Source organism: Panthera onca, chromosome A1, assembly GCF_046562875.1.
Source record: "Panthera onca isolate mPanOnc1 chromosome A1, mPanOnc1 haplotype 2, whole genome shotgun sequence".
In the NCBI taxonomy this organism is placed as follows: domain Eukaryota; kingdom Metazoa; phylum Chordata; class Mammalia; order Carnivora; family Felidae; genus Panthera; species Panthera onca.
Genome location: NC_138339.1, coordinates 142753666 through 142774083, shown reverse-complemented (window position 1 = coordinate 142774083; position 20418 = coordinate 142753666). Strand labels below are relative to the sequence as shown.

Sequence of the window (20418 nt, the reverse complement as noted above, 5' to 3'; positions counted from 1 at the left end):
TGAGAAAGTGTTGATACATTAATTCAAGGAATAAAAATGTAGCTGGAAGCCTTGCCTAGCTGTCTCTAACTCTCAAGGAAAGTTAAAAGAGAGGGGAAAAAAAGATGGCTTTAACAGCTACACTTCAAAGAAGACACAGCTAGTTTTAGACCTTAAAGCCTTGGTGAACTTTTTTCATTCCTTTTGTTGTCTGTTGGTTACTAGACATTGACAAAGAAAACAAACGAAAAACTCAAAACCATGTCCATTCTTATTCAGTTACTATTTGAGAAGTAGATCGTAGATCATTTGATTTTAGACCCTGCAAAAGAGATAGCTATGACCAAAAAAAAAAAAAAAAAAAGAGCAGGAGTTTTCTACAGAAGGAGCAATTCTTGTTCATGGTTTGTAAGTAGACAACAAGGAGAACTACGAAGTATACCAGGAAGCCACCCCTAAACCCCTAAGTTATTCTGGAGGGCTGTTTTCAGGACAACCCCTCTTTGTAAATCCAGACGTATCTCAATACAGCTTTAAAAGGGGGAGCAGTTGTGAGATCACAAGAAGAAAGGCGGGGGTGGGGAAGAACACCGGAAGTGTCACAAGGAGCTGGAACCTGCCCACCATTCTCCTGGGAATAGACCACCTCTCCTAAGGGGCTGCCATCTAAGTGAAAACCAAACTCTATCAGAAACAGATTTTTAAGAATCTGATTACAAGACCTCCACCTGCCAACTGATGAATCCTACCCTCTGGGGAAGAGACTCTGCAATCTCTACCTTTTAAAGGACTCCCAAGTGATCTTGGTAACCAGCTGGTTTAGACCCTATTATTTTATACATACTTAATTCTTAATTGCTTAGATTCGTTTGAATTTATTGCAAGCACCTGAGAAGGATTGACTTGATTCACAGGATTTTTTTTTTTTTTTTTTTAAGTATTTGGTAGAATTCAACAGTGAAGCCATCTGATCCTGGGTTTTTCTTCGATGGAAAGTTTTTGAATAGTGATTCAATCTCTATACCATACCAACTATGGATCTGTTCATGTATTCCCTTTCCTTATGATTTACTTTGGAAACATTGTGTACTTCTAGGAATTTATCCACTTGTTCTGGACTATCCAGTTAGCCTATAGTCTCTTAAAATCCTTCTCATTTTTGTGTTATCATTTGTAATGTTCCTTCATTTCTGATTTTAGTCTTCCCTTGTTCTCACTTAGTTTGGCTAAGGGTTGATCAATTTTGTTTATCTTTTTTAAAAAAACTCAGTTTTATTGATTTTTTCCCATTGTTTTCCTATTTTCTATTTCATTTATTTTTGCTTTTACTTTTGTTATTTTCTTCCTTCCACTAAGTTTGGCCTTGGTTTGTTATTCTTTTTCCAGCTCATTCAAGTAAGTGTAAAGTTAGGTATTTTATTTGAAATCTTTCTTCTCCTTTAGTGTACTTGTTCATCCCTGTGAGTGTCCTTCTGTATACTGATTATGCTGCATCCTTTAAGTGATAGTATTTTTATTCATTTTCATTTGTCTTGAGGTATTCTGCAATTTCTATAAATTTTTTTCTTTTACCAAATAATTGCTCAAAAGTATGTTGTTTCATTTCCACATTTTTGTGAATCTTCAAGATTTCCTTCTGCTCTTGATTTGTTATTTTATCCCACTGTGGTCCAAAAAGATAGAAAATATAACTTTAACCTTAAATTCATTGAGATTTGTTCTGTGAAGTAACATGTGATTTTCCCCAGAGAAGGAATCAGGTACACTTGAGAAAAATGTATATTCTGCTGTTTCAGGTTGAAATGTTCTTTATATGCCTTTAGTTTCCTTTTTGTTATCTCACTCTATGGGGAGCCATGAGGGAAAGTTATGGCATCTTCCAGCCCAAGCTATTGTCTGTGTTCTCCCACAAGATGCTAGATTGCAGTGGACCCATCTGAGCTCCAAGACTTGCAGAACTGAGATAAATCCTCTGGGGAACCCCCTTGCAAAGTTGGGGAGCTAGACATGCAAAGCAACACTGTCCCTCCTCTGGGAGAAGCTAGGAGCTTCGAGGTCTCTTTCTGATCCTATGGCATTGACTCAGGTAAGGGAATGTTGAGAGAGTGTGCCATATCTCCTTACCAGCTTCAGTGAGTCTGGTTTTCTGTTTTTCCAGAGGGCAAGAGCCTTTCATTTAGTTTCTGAATTTCTCAAAAGGATGTTATCTGTAAATTGTTGTTCAATTAGTGTGTTTGTGGGAGTAAGGATGGCCTGGGGCTTTCTACTTTGCCATTCTTGGGATGTCACTGAGTCTAATTAACTGTTATATATTTAAATGCAAACAACTGTGAGTTGAGATCTATGTTTATGAGACACAGTTCCTGAAGGCTTTCTGAGGGTTTTTATTTCCTTCTCAATAAGGAAGAGGTAGGTTCTGCACAACAAAGGAAACAACAAGCAAAACTAAAAGACAACCTACTGAATCAGAGAAAATATTTATAAATGATGTATCTTATAAAGGGTTAGTATCCAAAATATATAAAGAGCTTATAAAACTCGACACTCCAAAAACTAATAAGCCAATTAAAAATGGGAAGAAGACACGGATAGATACTTTTCCAAAGACATCCAGATGGCCAAAAGATACATGAAAAGATGGTCAACATCACTAATCACCAGGGAAATACAAATCAAAACTACAATGAGATATCACCTCAAAACCTGTCAAAATGGCTAAAAATCCACAATACAAGAAACAACAGGTATTTCTGAGAATAAAGGAGAAATCTCTTGCACTACTGATGGGAATTTAAACTGGTACAGCCACTCTGGAAAAGAGTATGGAGATTCCTCAAAAAGTTAAAAATAGAACTACCCCATGATCCAGAAATTACACTACTAGTTATTTACCCAAAGAATACAAAATTACTAATTCAAAGGGATACATACACCTAATGTTTACTGCAGCATAATCTACAATAGCCAAATTATGGAAACAGCTGAAGTGTCCATGAACTGATAAATGGATAAAGAAGATGTGATATATATACACAATGGAACATAACTCAGCCATAAAAATAATGAAATCTTGCCATTTGCAATGACATGGATGGAGCTAGAGAGTATTATGCTAAGTGAAATGAGTCAGTCAAAGAAAGACAAATATCATATTACTTCACTCCTATGGGGAACTGGAGAAACAAAACAAACAAGCAAAGGGAAAAAGAGAGAGAGAGAGAGAGAGAGAGGCAAACTAAGAAAGAGACTCTTAACTATAAAGAATAAAGTGAGGGTTACCAGATGGAGGTAAATGGGGAGACGGATTAAATAGGTGATACGGATTAGGTGCACTTGTGATATACACTGGGTGTTGTATATAAGTACTGAATCACTAAACTGTACATCTAAAACTATTAATACACTGTATTTTAACTGGAATTTAAATAAAAACTTAAACATGAGGTAAAAAGGAGCTAATTAAAGTGGAGGAAGAGATGAAAAAATGGATACAAAAAGGAAGTATTTCCTATTGTGATACAGATTATAATTTTGCTTTAAAGGTAGTAAAAGGAGAACTGATACTGTAGGAAATCAAACGAGGATTAATAAAAGAAGGTATTAGTTGAAAAGGTAACAGAGTCGAGGACAAAAAATAGACATTTAATTAATAGAGAACTGTAGTTCCTGGAGAAAAGAAAATAACAAGTAGAGTAGACATCAACAATAAAGGAAACAAAAAATAAGAGAACTCAAACTATGGAATGTCTTAAAATCAAAAGGGTCCACTTAATACCACAATTAACAGAAAGGAACCCCATATCTAGACATTGCATGATTAATATATTTTTTAGTGTGTCCTTGAGTGGGGGAGGGGCAGAAGGAAGGGAGAGAGAAAATCCTAAGCAGGATCCATGCCCAACAGGGAGCCTGATGGAGGCTCCATCTCACAACCATGAGATCATGACCTGAGCCAAAATCAAGAGTTGGACACTAAAGTTATTCCAAGAATCTACAGGAAGAAAATGTTACCTACAAAGAAGGGTTCCATACCAGGAAACACTGGGGATATTTTATAGACCTCTGAAAGCAGAAGCAAATTCCCCAAATGTTTTACACAAGCATGTCTCATCTAAGAACACAAATGTATGATTCTGGAATGTCTCAGAAAATACACCACTGTGCATATAAATGCCTCAAGTTATAATCCAGGAAAGCAACAAATGAATAATAATATTCTCAAAAATTGAGAAGTTATGGAATAAAGATTTAATTATAAGCAGTGTAAGAAGTTAAAATATTAAGCCTAGGTATTGAAAGAGCGTTAAAAATCAAAGGCAACTATTCAATAATAACAAACTGTATCTAAAATCCTAGATTATGTCAACTTTGAAGGTTAAAATAAAGCTTCCTGATTAAATCTTGAATTAGAGATGGTCAAGAAAATTATTTTATTGTTTCATACAGTTTTATTTAGATAAAACTGAAATGTAATAAACTGCACATATTTAAAAGGATAGAAATTAATAAGTTTGGACCTTTGACTATGACTTTGAAACTATCACTACAATCAAGATAATGAGCCATCATCTCTGAGAAACTCATTTTATACACTTGTAAATATAACCTGAGCCCCTCCTATCCCCTCCTTACTCTAACTATAGATTTACACTTTTAACATTTCATATCAATACAGTCATACTGTATTTATTATTTTTGAGATTCATTCATGTTGTAGTGTGCATTAGTACTTTATTTATTTTGCTTATTGTATGCATATATCACAATTTATGTGTCCATTTACCTGTTGATAAATTTTAAAAAGTTGATGAAAGACATGAACAGACATTTCTCCAAAGATGACCTACCTATGGTGAACAGATACATGAAAATATACTCGACATCACTAATCATCAGGGAAATGTACATCAAAACCACAATGAGATACCACCTCCCACTGGTCAGAATAGCTAAAATCAAAAGCTCAAGCAACAACTATTGGTGAAGATATGGAGAAAAAGGAACCTTCACAAACTGATGAAAATGCAAACTGGTGTGGCCACTCTGGAATACAGTATAGAGGTTCCTCAAAAAATTAAAAATATAACTACACTGTGTCCAGTAATACCACCACTGTGTATGTATCCACACTAATTCAAAGAGGTAGATGCATCCCTGTGCTAACTGAAGCATCATTTACAATAGACAAAGTATGGAAGCAGCCTAAGGGTCCACCAACCGACGAATGCATGAAGAACATGTGACATATATATATAACGGAACGTTATTCAGCCATAAACAAAGAATGAGATCTTGCCATTTGCAACAAGGTGGATGCATCTAGAAAGTATAACGCCAACTGAAATAAGTCTGTCAGAGAAAGACAAATACAAATGATTTCATTCATATGGTAATTTAAGAAGCAAAACAAATGAACAAAGGGAAGAGACAGAGAGAGAGAAATCAAGAAACAGACTCTTAACCATAGAGAACAAACCGATGGCCACCAGAGGGGAGGTGGGTGGAGGAATTGGTGAAATAGTTGAAGGGGATTAAAAGTACGCTTACCTTGATGAGCCCAGAATAATATATGCAATTGTTGAATTGCTATGTTGTACATCCAAAACTAATATAAAACTATATAGTAACTACATCTGAATTGAAATTACTTTACAAAATGAAGGAAGATGTAACATTTGATTTATGTGTGACACACTGTGTTCCAGGTTTCAAATATTCATGATTCAATCTTACCCTATTTAATTTTGGTAAAATGTGTATTTTAGAATAGATTTTACACATATATAAAATTTTATTTAGTCATTTTCCTATTTAGCATATTTATTACTGTATAAAGGCACTATACGATCAATGAAGAAAATGTGGAACAAAACTATAGCTGTGAATTCTGATACTAATTTTATGATAGTGCTTACTCTGGAAAATTTCCTTTCAATTGGGTTCATAGGTACGTTAGTTTTTTCTAGAATTTTTCCACTCTGAACTGAAAAGAATTTTTCATGTAAACCCATACCAACACCCTCGAGGAGAATAAAAATACTCCTGGAATGTAGAGTAATATTTAATGCTACCCAAGAACATTTTGAAATAATGGTAAGATCATTACAAATGCATAGACTCTATGACTCCCTTTTTAAAAGATTATATAATGCTGGGACAAATAACCATCCTGATAGGGTACAAGAAAATATATGTATCTGTGAGGATAATCATCCTTGCCTCAAGGAAGTACAGATGTTAATCACATGTAAACACAATAAATAAGTAATTACAAATTGTGTTAATTGCTATGAGGCTAACTCACAGACAACGGAGAACAGCCAGGAATTTCAACTTCCACTAGTGTTATACATAAACTGAGAGTTGCACATCAGCAAAACAAGTCCTTGTTGCTCATGGCTCTCAAAACATATACAAAGTCTATGTGATTTGACAAAATATGTTAAGAATGCCACACACGAAGGAGACTTGGGGACGATAGGAGAGTAGGAGGTTCTGAGCTCACCTCCTTCCACAGATATACCAGGGCTACAACTATATATACTGCAACTTTTTGAAAACAACCTAAAGACTAGCAGAATCGTGTTCCCACAGGCAACGATATACAGAGACTCACATCAAGAGGTGTACTCACATCAAGAGGTGTAGGAGGGGAACCAAACTCCTGCAGGGAAACCCACAAGTGGGAGAGATATCAGAGGTGAAGAGGTCCTACCAGAGGAGCAAGGGGATCAAGCCTCAGAATGGACAACCCTCAACCCCACAGTCCTGGGGATCTGAACCAGAAATGTGAGCACCCTTAATGTCTGGCTTTCAAAATCGGTGAGGCTTAACTCTGGGAGCCTTCAAAACCAGCTGAGCTTAACTTCAGAAGACCCAGTTGGCTACAGGAAACCAAGATTCCACTCTTCAAGGGCCGATACACTACACTCACTAGGTCCAAGACTCAACACAGGGACAGCAGTTTGAAAGCACTACTAGTACACGAAAAGATTTACTAATTAATTTTAGAGTGAGCACCAGATGGGTAGGGATGGTAGAAACTTTTACCAGGGTGGGTCCCATTTTTCATGCCTTCCTTCAGCCTAGTTGGTCAGATGCTGGGAGAAACCAGTTCTAACATTCCCCAATCTACCTAACAGCACTGTTCACTCACCCTGGTGTTCTCCTGTGGCGCTACCCCAACAGGGTGCCTTTCCAAATTGACTCCCACCCTACCTAACCCAGGAGACAACCTTGGCTGAGACCAGCATCCCTCCAAAACAACTCCTGTCCCAGGGAGGGTAGGCGGCCCCAGCCACTGGCAAACCTACAACAGTTACTGCCAGGCCCCTCAGCCAGCTATGCTAAAGGCTGACATCACCCACCAGAGGACAGCGACTGCTATAGCCAGGCTTTTCAGCCAGCTGCCTTAGGACCAGGCCTGCTAGCTAGTGCATCCTTAGCAGTTGTGGCCCAGCCACAACAGGAGGGCACATGCACCCCACACAGGGGACATCCCTGGAGCACCAGTTTCTGGAGACCAGGGGGGATTGTGCTACTGGGCGCCACAGGATGCCTTCCAACAAACCCACTACTTTCACCACCAGGAGACGTAGCTGACCTACCTAATATCTAACAATCACAGAAAGTCAAACAAAATGAGGAGAAAAAGGAATATGCTCAAAATACACACACACACACACTTTAAAAAATTAACTAAAAAAAAACAAGGATAAGCAATCTACCTGATAAAGAGATCAAAGTAATGGTCCTAAAAATGCTCACATCATTTGGGAGTGAATTAACTCAATGAAAACTTTAACATAGAGATAGAAAAAAATACATAAAAAAGAATGAAAGTTTAAGAATACAATAATTGAAATTTTTAAAAAAATACACTACAAGGGGGTATTCAGTTTTAAATGCCCCCTCTCTGGAAAAAGAGTTTTCATACTATTCTTCCTTTCTGGTCTTATATTCTAATAAACTTCTGCCTGCTCACTGCCCCCGCCCCCCCAACACCACACACACACACACACACACACACACACACACACACACACTACAAAGAAAAAACACTAGACTAAAGAAGGCAGAAGAATGAGTCAGCAATCTTAAAATAGGGTAATGGAAAGCAGCCAAGGTGAACAGCCAAACAAAGAATTTAAAAAATGAGGATAGGCTGAAACATCCAAGGAAAATCAAGCATACTAACATTTGCATTATAGGAGTCCAACAGGAGAACAGAACAAAAAAGGGACAGAAAACTTCTATGAAGAAATGATAGCTGAAAACTTCCCTTATCAGGTGAAAGAAGCAGATATCCAGTTCCAAGAAGCACCGAGAACCTGTAAAGATGAACCCAAGAAGGTCCATATTAAGACACATAATAATTAAAATGGCAAAAGGGAGAGAGGGAGAGGGAGAGGGAGAGGGGGAGGGGGAGGGGGAGGGGGAGGGGGAGGGGGAGAGGGAGAGGGGGAGAGAGGGAGAGAGAGAGAGAGGGAGGGAGGGAGAGAGAGAGAGGGAGGGAGGGAGAGAGAGAGAGAGAGAGGGAGGGAGGGAGAGAGAGAGGGAGGGAGGGAGGGAGGGAGAGAGAGAGAGAGAATATTAAAAACAGCAGGGGAAAAGCAGATAGTTACCAACAAGGGAAACCACATAAAGCTATCAACAAATTTTCAGCGGAAACTTTGCAGGCCTGAAAGAAGTAGTAGGGTATGTTCTAAGTGCTAAAAATAACCTGCAACCAAAAGTCCTCTACCCATGAGGCTATCATTCGGAATTGAAGGAGAGAAAGAATTTTCAAGACAAACAAAAGTTAAAGGAGTTCATTACCAGTAAACCAGCCTTACGAGAAACATTAAAGGGACTTCTATAGCAGAAAAGGCCATAGCTAGAATTAAGAAAATTATAAAAGAAACATTTTCACTGGTAAAAGCAAACATATACTAAATGTACTAGATCAATTAGTTATAAATAAGCTATGAAGATTAAAATACACAAGTAGTAATATCAATTATGTCTGTAAAAATTAGTTAAGGCAGACACAAAAAGACATAAAGTATGAAATCATATAAATAAAATGTAGAGTGGAAAGTAAAAATGTACTTTTAGAATGTGTTCAAACTTAAGCAACCGTAAACTTAATACAGACTGCTTAATGCATACATAGGATGCAACATATGAACCTCACAGGAACCACAAACCATAAAACTATAGAAAAACTACACAAAAAACAGAAAGGAACTCAGGCTTAACTCAAAAGAAAGTCAATAAATCTCAACGAAAGCGAGTATGAGAAAAAGAAAGGATCGGAGAACTACAAAAACAACCAGAAAACAAACAAAATGATAATATATACATACCTATAAATAATTACTTTAAATATAAATGGAATAAATGCTTCAATGTAAAGACACAGTGTGACCGAATGAATCAAAAAACAAGATCCATCTGTATGCTGTCAATAAGAGATTCACTTCAGACTAAAGACACATAAGCTAAAAGTGAAGAAATGGAAAACGATATTCCATGCAAATGGAATGTAATAAAAGCTGGGAAAGCCATCCTATTATCGGACAAAATAGACATTAAAATAAATACTGTAACAAGAGACAAAGAAGGCCATTACATAATGATAAAGGAATCATTCCAACAAGAGGATACAACAGTTGTAAATATTTATGTACCCAGCATAGAGGTACCAAAATACTGAAATGGAGAAATTGACAGTATTACAGTAACAGTAGGGGAATTTAACACCCCCACTTACATCAACGGATGGATCATCCAGACCAACAAGGAAACAGTGACTTTTTTTTTTTTAATATGTGAAATTTACTGTCAAATTGGTTTCCATACAACACCCAGTGCTCTTCCCAAAAGGTGCCCTCCTCAATACCCATCACCCACCCTACCCTCCCTCCCACCCCCCATCAACCCTCAGTTTGTTCTCAGTTTTTAAGAGTCTCTTATGCTTTGGCTCTCTCCCACTCTAACTTCTTTTTTTTTTTTTCCTTCCCCTCCCCCATGGGTTTCTGTTACGTTTCTCAGGATCCACATAAGAGTGAAACCATATGGTATCTGTCTTTCTCTGTATGGCTTATTTCACTTAGCATCACACTCTCCAGTTCCATCCACATTGCTACAAAAGGCCATATTTCATTTTTTCTCGTTGAAACAGTGACTTTGAATGACACATGATGTGGCTTTGAAAGACTCAAATGTTCAACATATACATAAAAAGATATTCATTTTCACTCATCAGGGAAAATGCGAATCAAAACCACAACGAGATGTTACCTTATACCAGTTCTCACGGCAAGTAACAAAAAGAAAAGGAATAACAAGTGCTGCTGATGATGTGGAGAAAAGGGACCCCTTGTGCACTGTTGGTGGAATGTACATTGGTGCAACCACACTGACAAGTAGTATGGTGGCGCCTCAAATATTAAAAAGAGGGGGTGCCTGCGTGGCTCAGTCAGTTAAGCATCCGGCTTCAGCTCAGGTCAGGATCTCACGGTTTGTGGGTTTGAGCCCACATCAGGCTCTGTGCTGACAGCTCAGAGCCCGGAGCCTGCTTCAGATTCTGTCTCCCTCTGTGCCCCTCCCCAGCTCATACTCTGTCTCTCTCTCTCTCTCTCTAAAAAATAAACATTAAATTTTTGTTTAAATTACAATAGAAATACCATATGCTCCAGTAATTCCACTACTGGTATTTACCCAAAGGAGGAAAAAAAAACCTCACTGATTCAAAACAAACAAACAAAAAAAAAAAAACAAAAAAACAATACATGCACCCTGTTTATTGCAACATTATTTACAATAGCCAAGATATGGAGGCATCCATTTATAGATGAATGCATAAAGAAGATGTTGGAGGTATTTATTTATTTATTTATTTATTTATTTATTTATTCATTCAGATAAAATGGAACATTAGTTAGCCAATGAAATCTTGCCATTTGCAACAATATAGATGGACCTGGAGCTTATTATCCTAAGTAAAAAGAGACCAAGACAAACACCATATTGTTTCACTTATAGGTGGAATCTAAGAAACAAACCAAATAAAAACAGTCCTCTAAATTCAGTGAGCTGATGCTTACCATTGGGGAGGTGGTTGTGGGGATGGGAAATTAGATTAATGGGATGAAGACTTCCAGTTACAAAACAAGTAAGTTGGAGAGATGCAAACTGCAGCGTAGGAAATACAGTTAATAATATTGTAATAACACTGTATGATGACAAATGACTTACCGTGGTGAGCACTAAGTAATATATAGAATTTTCAGATCAGTACATCCGAAACTAATATAACACTGTTGATCAATTATTCTTTATAATGAATTTAAAATGAATTAATTAATACAATTGTTAAATGTGCCACATGATACTTGAAAAACCAGAATGAGTATAATTCTGCTAAAAATCTCTGATTATAATTGTCCAGATATAGTTGCAGAACATACGTACTTCAGTTGCAAAGGGCCATATAGCTCTTATAATGGCATTTTTCAGGCATGTTACTATGCCAACGTATCTGGATGGCTTGCTTTTTTTTATCCTGTAGGGTAAAACTTATCTCAATCAGTCAATGGCATTTATTTACTCATTCGATATGTATCAATGTTCTACTTAATGCCAGCCATTGGGAAAATTCTACAGAACAAAAGGGAAGTAGTCTCTGCTTTGGCAGGAATACTGACTGCTTACAAAGACAGCTATTAAACTAATATAGAAAATTGTGCTATACAGTTACAAATGATAGTAGGAAAATAACAGGGTACTGTGAGAGGAAATGATTTGGAAAAACTCATTAAATTGAGGTGCAAGTCATTTTAGCATAGGTAATATGGAAATCTTACTGATGCTCAACATATGTGAAATCTTACCCAGAGTTATCTCAGGTCAAACACTAGATTAGCCATTATGCTGTGATCAGAATGCTTTTGTGTGTTTCCAATATTTCAGGATTTCTACCAAGATCCTTGGTTGCACAATATCATCTATATCAGCAATTTTCGACTTGCCCTCTATCCTAGCACTCATGATGGATGATGGTGATTACTAATATATTTGGATTTATTTCTACCAACTTTTGTGTGCTTCCTTCTTACTCTGCTTGTTCTTTGATTCTCTTTTCTAATTTCCTGTACTCTCTTGTATTGATCGAACTTTCTTTATTAGCTTTTTCCCCTCTACTGGTTTAGAAGTTATGTTTTATATCATTTTTGGGGTTAACTTTAAATTGTGAACATGTATTTGTGACTTAACCAACCTGAAGTCAGTATCTGTAATGCCAAAGAGTATAAGCATTTTAGCTACCTGTAACTTTCATCACCACTGCCAAACACCCACATGTACATATACATACAACCACACACAATATGTATATTCACAGTAGGTATATTTTTTGCATTGCACCTATACCTTCTCTGTCATTCAAGGCAGTTTATCAAATGAAAGTTAGAATATATCAGAGCATCCTAGATTCTACTGCCATTTGTAAAATTAAAAAAAAAAAAACTTAGTAAACCATTCCAAGTATGTATTCCTTAACTTTATAACTGGTGACACCTCAAATAATTAGTCATAATTCACCACAAGTGTTTAATTTCTATTGGGTTAGGTTAATTGTATTAAAAACACAACCCATCTCGATGATACAGACTGCATGAGTTTAGATTCTCTCCCAAAAGTTTTGTGACCAAAGATCTTCTTTCACTCATAGATTCAGGCCAGAACAACCTAGTTCTGCAACAACCATACCATATGGCCAATGCCAAAAAGATGGTTGCTCTGCTGCATTCTGGAAATTTAGTCTTTATCACTGGGAGAGAATGAAGCAGGGCTGTAAACTGGAGGGTATTTCAGCGACATTGATCAAAGTTAACATGTATAACTCCCATTGCATTCAAGATGTCTATGTTTTATTAGATATATTAGAAAATGAAAAATAAATAAATAAACAAATAAAGTCCTATTAGATACAGTAGGCAAAAATACATGTAGAAAACTAGGTCAAATAGGTAAAAATACATGTGGAAATGCCTCCTGGCTTCATGTAATTTTAACCCAATTCCTTAGAAGGTGATTTAGTGACACATATGTACTAATCAAACTATTCAGGGAGTCTATTTACAGGGATTTTATTTACATATTCGATTAAGCATAAGAAAAGATTCAAATATGTGTATGTTCTAATGCGGGCTCTACCACTTATGACCTGTATGACCTTCAAGTAGTGATAACATTTCAAGTTTTAGTTTTTATATCTCTAATCACATCTATGTTTCACATGATCATGTCTATGAAAAATGAAGTAGAGAAAAGTGATGTAAAGTGTGTGTGTGTGTTGAAAAATCTGCTGTGATACCTAGCAAAGGTCAGACAAACAATAAATGAAACATTTTTGCATAAAAGACATTGCATAGGGGATGCCTGGGTGGCTCAGTGGGTTAAGTGTTCCACTCTCAATTTTGGCTCAGGTCATGATCTCAGGGTTCAGGAGACTGAGCTCCCATCAGGCTCTGTGATGACTGTGTACAGCCTACTTGGGATTCTCTCTCCCTCTCTCTGCCCCACCCTCACTTGCAATGTCTCTCTCTCACGCGCTCTCTCTCTCTCTCTCTCAAAATAAATAAATAAACGTTTAAAAAATGAAAATAAAACCAAAATCCATTACATAGGATCATAATCTATCCTGACTGAGCTATAACATTTAAACACTGTCACTGAGACATACTCTTGGAGCAATTACAGTACCCGTACAATTCAGAACAACTTTCTGATAGACACTAATCAAATACGTAAATCCTATTACATAACTTTGGAAGACATTTTAAAAACTGAATTATTTAGACAATAGCTAAAGCACGGTATCTGAAAAAAAAAAAAAAAACCTTCCATAAAATCCACCAATTGAAATTTTCAGAAATACTACCTTTATCAACATCATATTTGCCATATGAAACTTTCATGTGCATCCTCACATACCCTTAGATGTTACCCATAGTATAAATGTTGACTTAGCTCATCTAAGTCATCACGGAAGCATGGAAAAGCTCCAACTAATTAAAGGATATATGAGGTAAATAAAAGACATAGATCCTATATTACCATTTTATTTCAAAATTACTTATAAGTATCACCAGCTATAGAAGTTTGAAACAGAATAAACATGTCAAACATTAGATATAAGTTGATGCTATTATGTAAGAAAGCAGAATATATCTGGAAACTATATAATGGTGGGGATATAGGAGAGAAAAAAATGGATTTTCTTACTAAACTGAAGATGGAGATGATAGAGAAATAAATGCATCTAGGAGGCTCAGTGAAATTTTGTGAAATACACTTTGCCCATACACCATAGCATGTTTACAAACCACCGAGGAAAAAACATCATCTTCTGACTGCTCCTTTACTCTTTTCCTGAGAATGAACGTGGAGACTAAGTGTCTTGTCCAGACTCACTTTAGGGAAATATTTTATATCCACTTTTACAGATATAATTAAAAAGATGTAGAAATGGGACACCTGGGTGGCTCAGTCAGTTGAGTGTCTGACTCTTAATTTCAGTTCAGGTCATGATCCCAGGGTCATGGGATCTAGCTCCATTTGGGCTCTATGCTGAGTGTGGTGCCTGCTTAAGATTCTCTCTCGCCCCCACCCCCTCTCGAATTAAGAAGAAAAAAAAAAATAAAGGGTAGAAGCATACAAGATTAACTTTTTACTTTGAAATGGTGTGTACGTTTCCCCTAAATGGAAATACCTGCAGAGTTTAGTGAGACTTGGTTCTGAGTACTGCTTTAAAATCTGTCATTATCCTAAGAGAAGCTAAGAAGACATTCATTTTCAAACAGAGACTCTACTTAGTTACTTAAAACCTAAGAAGACAACAAAAAAGATGAAAATTTAAAGAACCTCGTGGGGCTGGCAAACTTAACCACTAGTTCAGCCATATTGTATGGACTGAGAAGAAAGAAAACCTGTCAGTTGACAGGAAACAGGATGTTCCTTTGCCCTCCCAGAGTATCTACACGCAGAATTGGGAAGCACTGACCAAGAAGCTCAGCACTGCCTGGGTGTTCCTCCAGTTCTTTCAAATCACTGATGTCAGTCCCCTCAAATCATCTAGTTCCTGGATGAAAGCTAACAGTGAAGACATCAACAGTAGAACCTATTTTATCCTTACTGATATGTTTATATTTCCTTTTCATTCCTGAAAACTAATTGCATACTGTAACATTTAATCACAAATTACATGAAGATAAAGTAAAACAAAAATACATTCTCTTTTATTGTAATATGTGTGTTTCATTTTATTCAAATCCAACAGGACTTGTTTTTGTTTTGTGGTCAGCAAAGCAGACCAAAACATTTCCAAGGAAATATAACAAGGGATTATTTGTCATCTCATGTAATAAAATGATTTCCAAACCACAATAAGGAAAACAATATGATTTAGAAATAAATATCATGTGACAAAAAATGTTAAGTAATGTTTCAAAATAGACTTGGGTATATGTACATATACATGCATACTCAGGTACATGTACTCAGTATACTTCAGTGAGTACTACAAATCAGTGGAAACTTTATCGATTATGGAAGGAAAAGTAAGGGACATTCTCATTTCACATAACACATTATTTCCAAATCAACAGGAGGTATAAATGAACAAAAGAGGCAAATAAACAAACAAAAACACAAAAGACAGGGATAATATATAAATAATAACCCTATGAACTTAAAGTTTTGATGAGTTGAATAGTACAATCATTGAACTTCACAAAATAAAATTTATTGATAAACCTGAGAAAAGGAATTTGAATAATATGGGACTATCTGCTACACTTTTGTCTACCTGGCTAACAGTTTTAATATGTAAAGAGTTTATAAAAATTAATAAGAAAAAAAATGATTTGACAACATCAGAAATCATCTCAGCTATGTATTTCATTTCTATAAAATAGGGGATTATAGGAGTATCCTATTGTTTATAGGGGTCTTATGAGGATCAAGCAAATCAATAAAAGTAAAACCCTCAGAATGGTGCTTGGTGTTCACTAAATGTTAGGGAAAAAATACCTTGTCAATAGATTCACAGAGAAAACCCACAAAAGTACAAGAGATGGTAAGTGAGAACTGTTTAGCCATACTACTAAAAAATATAGAAATAAAATAAAAAGAAATTTAAATTCCAATAATATAAGATGACTTTACCATAAAAGTTATGTTTTGAAATAAAGATGTGTAGTGTAACCAAGGCACTTCGCAACAGATACTCCCAGCCAGTTTTACCGAACACATGAATTAAACACCATTTTTCTGAAAAGCAGTTTGGTAGTATTTATCAAGCATATTTAAAAAAAATATGTATTACCCTAAGGAAACGGTCATTTTAAAAAAACGCAGGCAAGATATATACCCAAGGTCTATCATATTTGCATTTATTTACAATAAGAAATTATGTGGATGCTTAACAAGAGGGAAATTGTTGCATCCAAGGAGATGATGATTTATAGAATAGTATGCTTTTGTTAATATCATATTTACTTCAAGACATGTGGAAGTATAATTACTTTCATTTATATACATTTCTCCATTCATTCAACTATTTATTATGCTAACGGAGTATATATTATGTAGCAAAAAAATATGTATCACACTACATACATAAATACTAAAACAATAAATATTAAAGGAAGGCACTATAGAAAGTTAACAGACCTTATTCTTAATATATAAGGAATATGTAAAATTTTAATTTTCTCCTTTTTTAAATTTTCTACTTTCAATAGTAAGAAGGCATAACTTCTAAAACTCTTTCTTTTTAACCTTTCCAACTAGCAACATATTAATATATGTAGCTATTAAAAGCCAAAGTTAAAGCCTAGAGATATCTGAGTCAGACTATGCTCTGTGCATTGTTTATAAGATCAGCTCCTCAATTTGTAAATCAATAAGTGTAAGCTGAGTTGTTTTGAGCTTTTCCTTGGGCTTTGCTATTGCACTGGAGTATAACTAGGATTGTTTAAAAACATTGATTTAAGACCCTGAGTTTTAAGAGTAAACAAAAAATCAGTCTTACAGATTTATTTTAGCTTGTCACCTCACATTCCGAACTGGAACTATACCAATCTGAGAAAAAATAAACATACAGATTTGTCTTTTAAAGATCAGATGTCACCCCCCCCCAAAATAGTTAGTATTTGGTAATTTTTACTGCAAATAAGAATCCTCCCATTCCTACCTCATGTTAATGAAGACAAAAAGAATGGATTCAGATCATCATAGAGGCCCAGTATGTCCTAGTATGTCAACAGACAGGCTAACTCCAGGAACAGACTGGGTTTAGTTCAGAAAGAGACACAAGGCAAAGGAAAATTTAATGCGACACATGCCACTATTATTCAGCAAAAAAATAGTCAGGAGCTGTCTCATAGAGAATAACAGAAGGTTGTAGGTTCAAAAGAGGTATTTAGTCAAAATAAATGGCACCGTAAAGTTACCAAGCAGCACTCTTAAGAGATGTTTTGTCCAAGTTCAAATAATTTTGAGCTCATTTTAAATGTGGGACAGGTTGAGGTTGGCCCAGTATGTTACAGAAAAGGAGTGGGTGAAGAAAGGTGATTAAGCCCTCTGCCATTTATCATAGGAACTTTAAGAGTGAGCAGGTGCTTCCCATGATAGTTTAGAAAAGAAATCTGAATGGCTCCTATAGGAAGTTCATAGCCACTGAAAGGTGGGCAGGGGGCGAAGAGCTCAGAGAAGCAGAAAATGTAAATAAAAGACCTGATGTCTAAGGGGCAGAGGTGTCATTGAAGACTTTTTTATAAAAGGGAATGGCATGTTCCGGTTTGCATTTTATAAAGATTATCTCAACTGGTACGTTGAAAATGGATTGGTCAATATGGGAGGCAGAGGGGACAGGGGAAGAGTGGTCAGGGGATGATTGCCTACCCTAAGGTTGGAGGAGAGCAATCAGAAAGAAGTGGACAGATGGGGGTGAGTTTCATGAAGTCACAAAAGCCACCTCTGGTGGCTGATTGAACTTGGAAGACGTGACAGAGAGAAGAACCAAGCTGGAATGTTGGTTTTTCTTGGATATTTGGGGATGTGGTCACTCACTGAGAATGAAACATCAAGTGTGAGACAGGCTGGTCACATGTGGACAAGAGGAAAATGACAGTTTCAATACGGGAAAGGTGGAGATAGCCAATAGATGGTTAGATATAAACGTATGGACCTCAACAGAGAGGTCTGGCCCAAGAGCAAGTTCTGCGATGGATATGAAGGGGATCATCTAAGAAGAGAAAAAACTCTGATGTAAAGAAAGAGGGGCTTAAGAAGGAAAAGTCACAGAGAGCGGAGATAGACAAGAAAATGGCAGTGCCATTGAGGTTAAAGAAATATTTTAAGTATTAATGAAAAAGAATATCGAAGAAATACAAACATCTTTAATCCACCATCATCTATATATTATTGTAACAATAAGGGAGAAGGAAGTTTCCATTACTTTCCATCATTAACTTTTGGAAGCTTTCATTTTGTCTGAGCAATATGTTTAGTGATAATATATTAATTTAAGACAATCATACGTTTGTTTGCTTTTCAAATGGGTGGAGGTTGAGGTCGGGGGGAAGGATTGTTTTAAACTAGATATACCAAAGGATCACTTAGGAGATGATTTCTGAAGAACTCTACCAGATGCACAGTCTAATGAATATTTCCCCCAGGAAACCCTGATGGGTCTACAGCCCCTCTGTGTGTACATCTGGCTTCATTTGCAGCCTCTTGGTCCCAACTCCAGCGTAACTGTTAACTTTAGCAATGCTGCCCATAGAGCTGATGCCTATTAAGGCCAGCCAATTACATTACTCGATTAATTGTATGAGAATATTTAACCAAGCAGAGCCTATTTATAGATTGTACTTCCTAAATAAAAGTGTCTGTCCAAAATGGGAAATTTGTTTCCAGATAATCCTTAGAGATGGCGGTTAGCATATGACCCCCTGCTATTATTTTTTTTAGGATTCACATCCTGCATTTTCTAAATCCTTTCAAAGTCTCAAAGCAGGAAACAATAAATTCTTTGCCAAGTATTTCTTTAGCAGAATCAGCAAATCCACCTCCTCCAAATGGCAGAAGGATGCAGATCCTGGTCATGTTTTTATTATCCTGCTCTAATGAACCAAGTCCAAATTTCTAAAATGTGTGTTCTCTGTTTTAGGCTGGAGTCCCTGAGATTTGTAATCCTAAACTAGAGCCAGAGACTGTTTTCCTATCAGCAAAACAGAGGAAACCATATTTGCAAATTCTTCAAGATCTCCCAAGCCAATCTGTTACAAAAATGAAAACTATTATTATGACAAGACTTAGCCCATAATTTATTTGTTGTGCCACAGTAATCTCCTTATTTATTCTGATTGAAGGCAATCACAAGTCTGTTCAACACTCAGAGTAAGTGGAAGTAAGCCAAATCCAGTCTAAACACTGAGAGCAGAAAACACTCGCACAAGGATTATTTCAGGGTAAATGCCCGAGTGTGCAAGGTGGCCCGGAAGTAGACCTTGAGAGTGAAGACAAATTTGATTCTTATATTAGAGTCCAGAAATTGAGATTTCATCGTACCCCAAAGAAAGGTGTTTAGCTTCATCCAATGTAATGAGCAGAATCCAGCTATCACTGTCAAAGAATGGCCTGGATCATAAAAATGCCTAAGAGACAGGAAAGTTTTTCATATTTTGCATACCTCTCTCCCATTTACTCCCACTCCTTCCCTCAAACAAGAGACCCCACTCAGCTATGGATGAAGCTCTTCAATGGCTGTAAAGCTGGTAGTTTTTCTAATGGCAGGCTACCTAAATCAGTCTAAAATTCATATTAATGTATTTTTGTGGACTTTTTCCTCGTTCAATTCAAAGTTTATTGAATTCAACTGCTCAAACATTGTGATCTCTTTAAGGTTATTTTAGGATAACCTCTTGCGGACCTATGTACACATCCGGAGACCAAAATAACTTTAATGGATGAAGGCTATTGAAAAACTGACCTGTTAAACCATTTCAGCTAATTATGTCTTGGTGTGAGACAACTGTTATTATTAGTTGGGTTTGGGGCAACGAAGGAACGAACACACCCCTTTTCTTTTCTTTTTTTTTTTTTTATTTATTTTTTATTTTTTTTATTATTTTTTTTTTATTTTTTTTTTTACACACCCCTTTCCTAACCACATCCTCACCAATGGCAATTTCTCTTTTTAGAATTCCTAAAGATATTTGATCTTTCTTTAAAAATATTGTTCTTTAATATGAAAAGTTCTCCCTGTGCAAGAAAGATAACTCTCAGAAATTAGTCCTGGGTTACTGCAATTACTTACTAAAGCAATGAAGAGACATAGCCAGGGAAAGTCCCTTGAATGTGTAGTGTGTCAGATAATGGAGCCAT

At 36.3% G+C, this 20418-nt stretch overlaps 1 long non-coding RNA gene across 1 annotated transcript; it reads left to right on the top strand.

Moving 5' to 3' along the window:
- The first annotated feature begins 585 nt into the window (after positions 1-585).
- On the top strand, positions 586-19343 carry LOC132681650 (uncharacterized). Its single transcript, XR_009611172.2, has 3 exons — positions 586-785; positions 1893-2065; positions 19202-19343. It is a non-coding gene; the product is annotated as an uncharacterized LOC132681650 (long non-coding RNA).
- The last annotated feature ends 1075 nt before the right edge of the window (positions 19344-20418 follow it).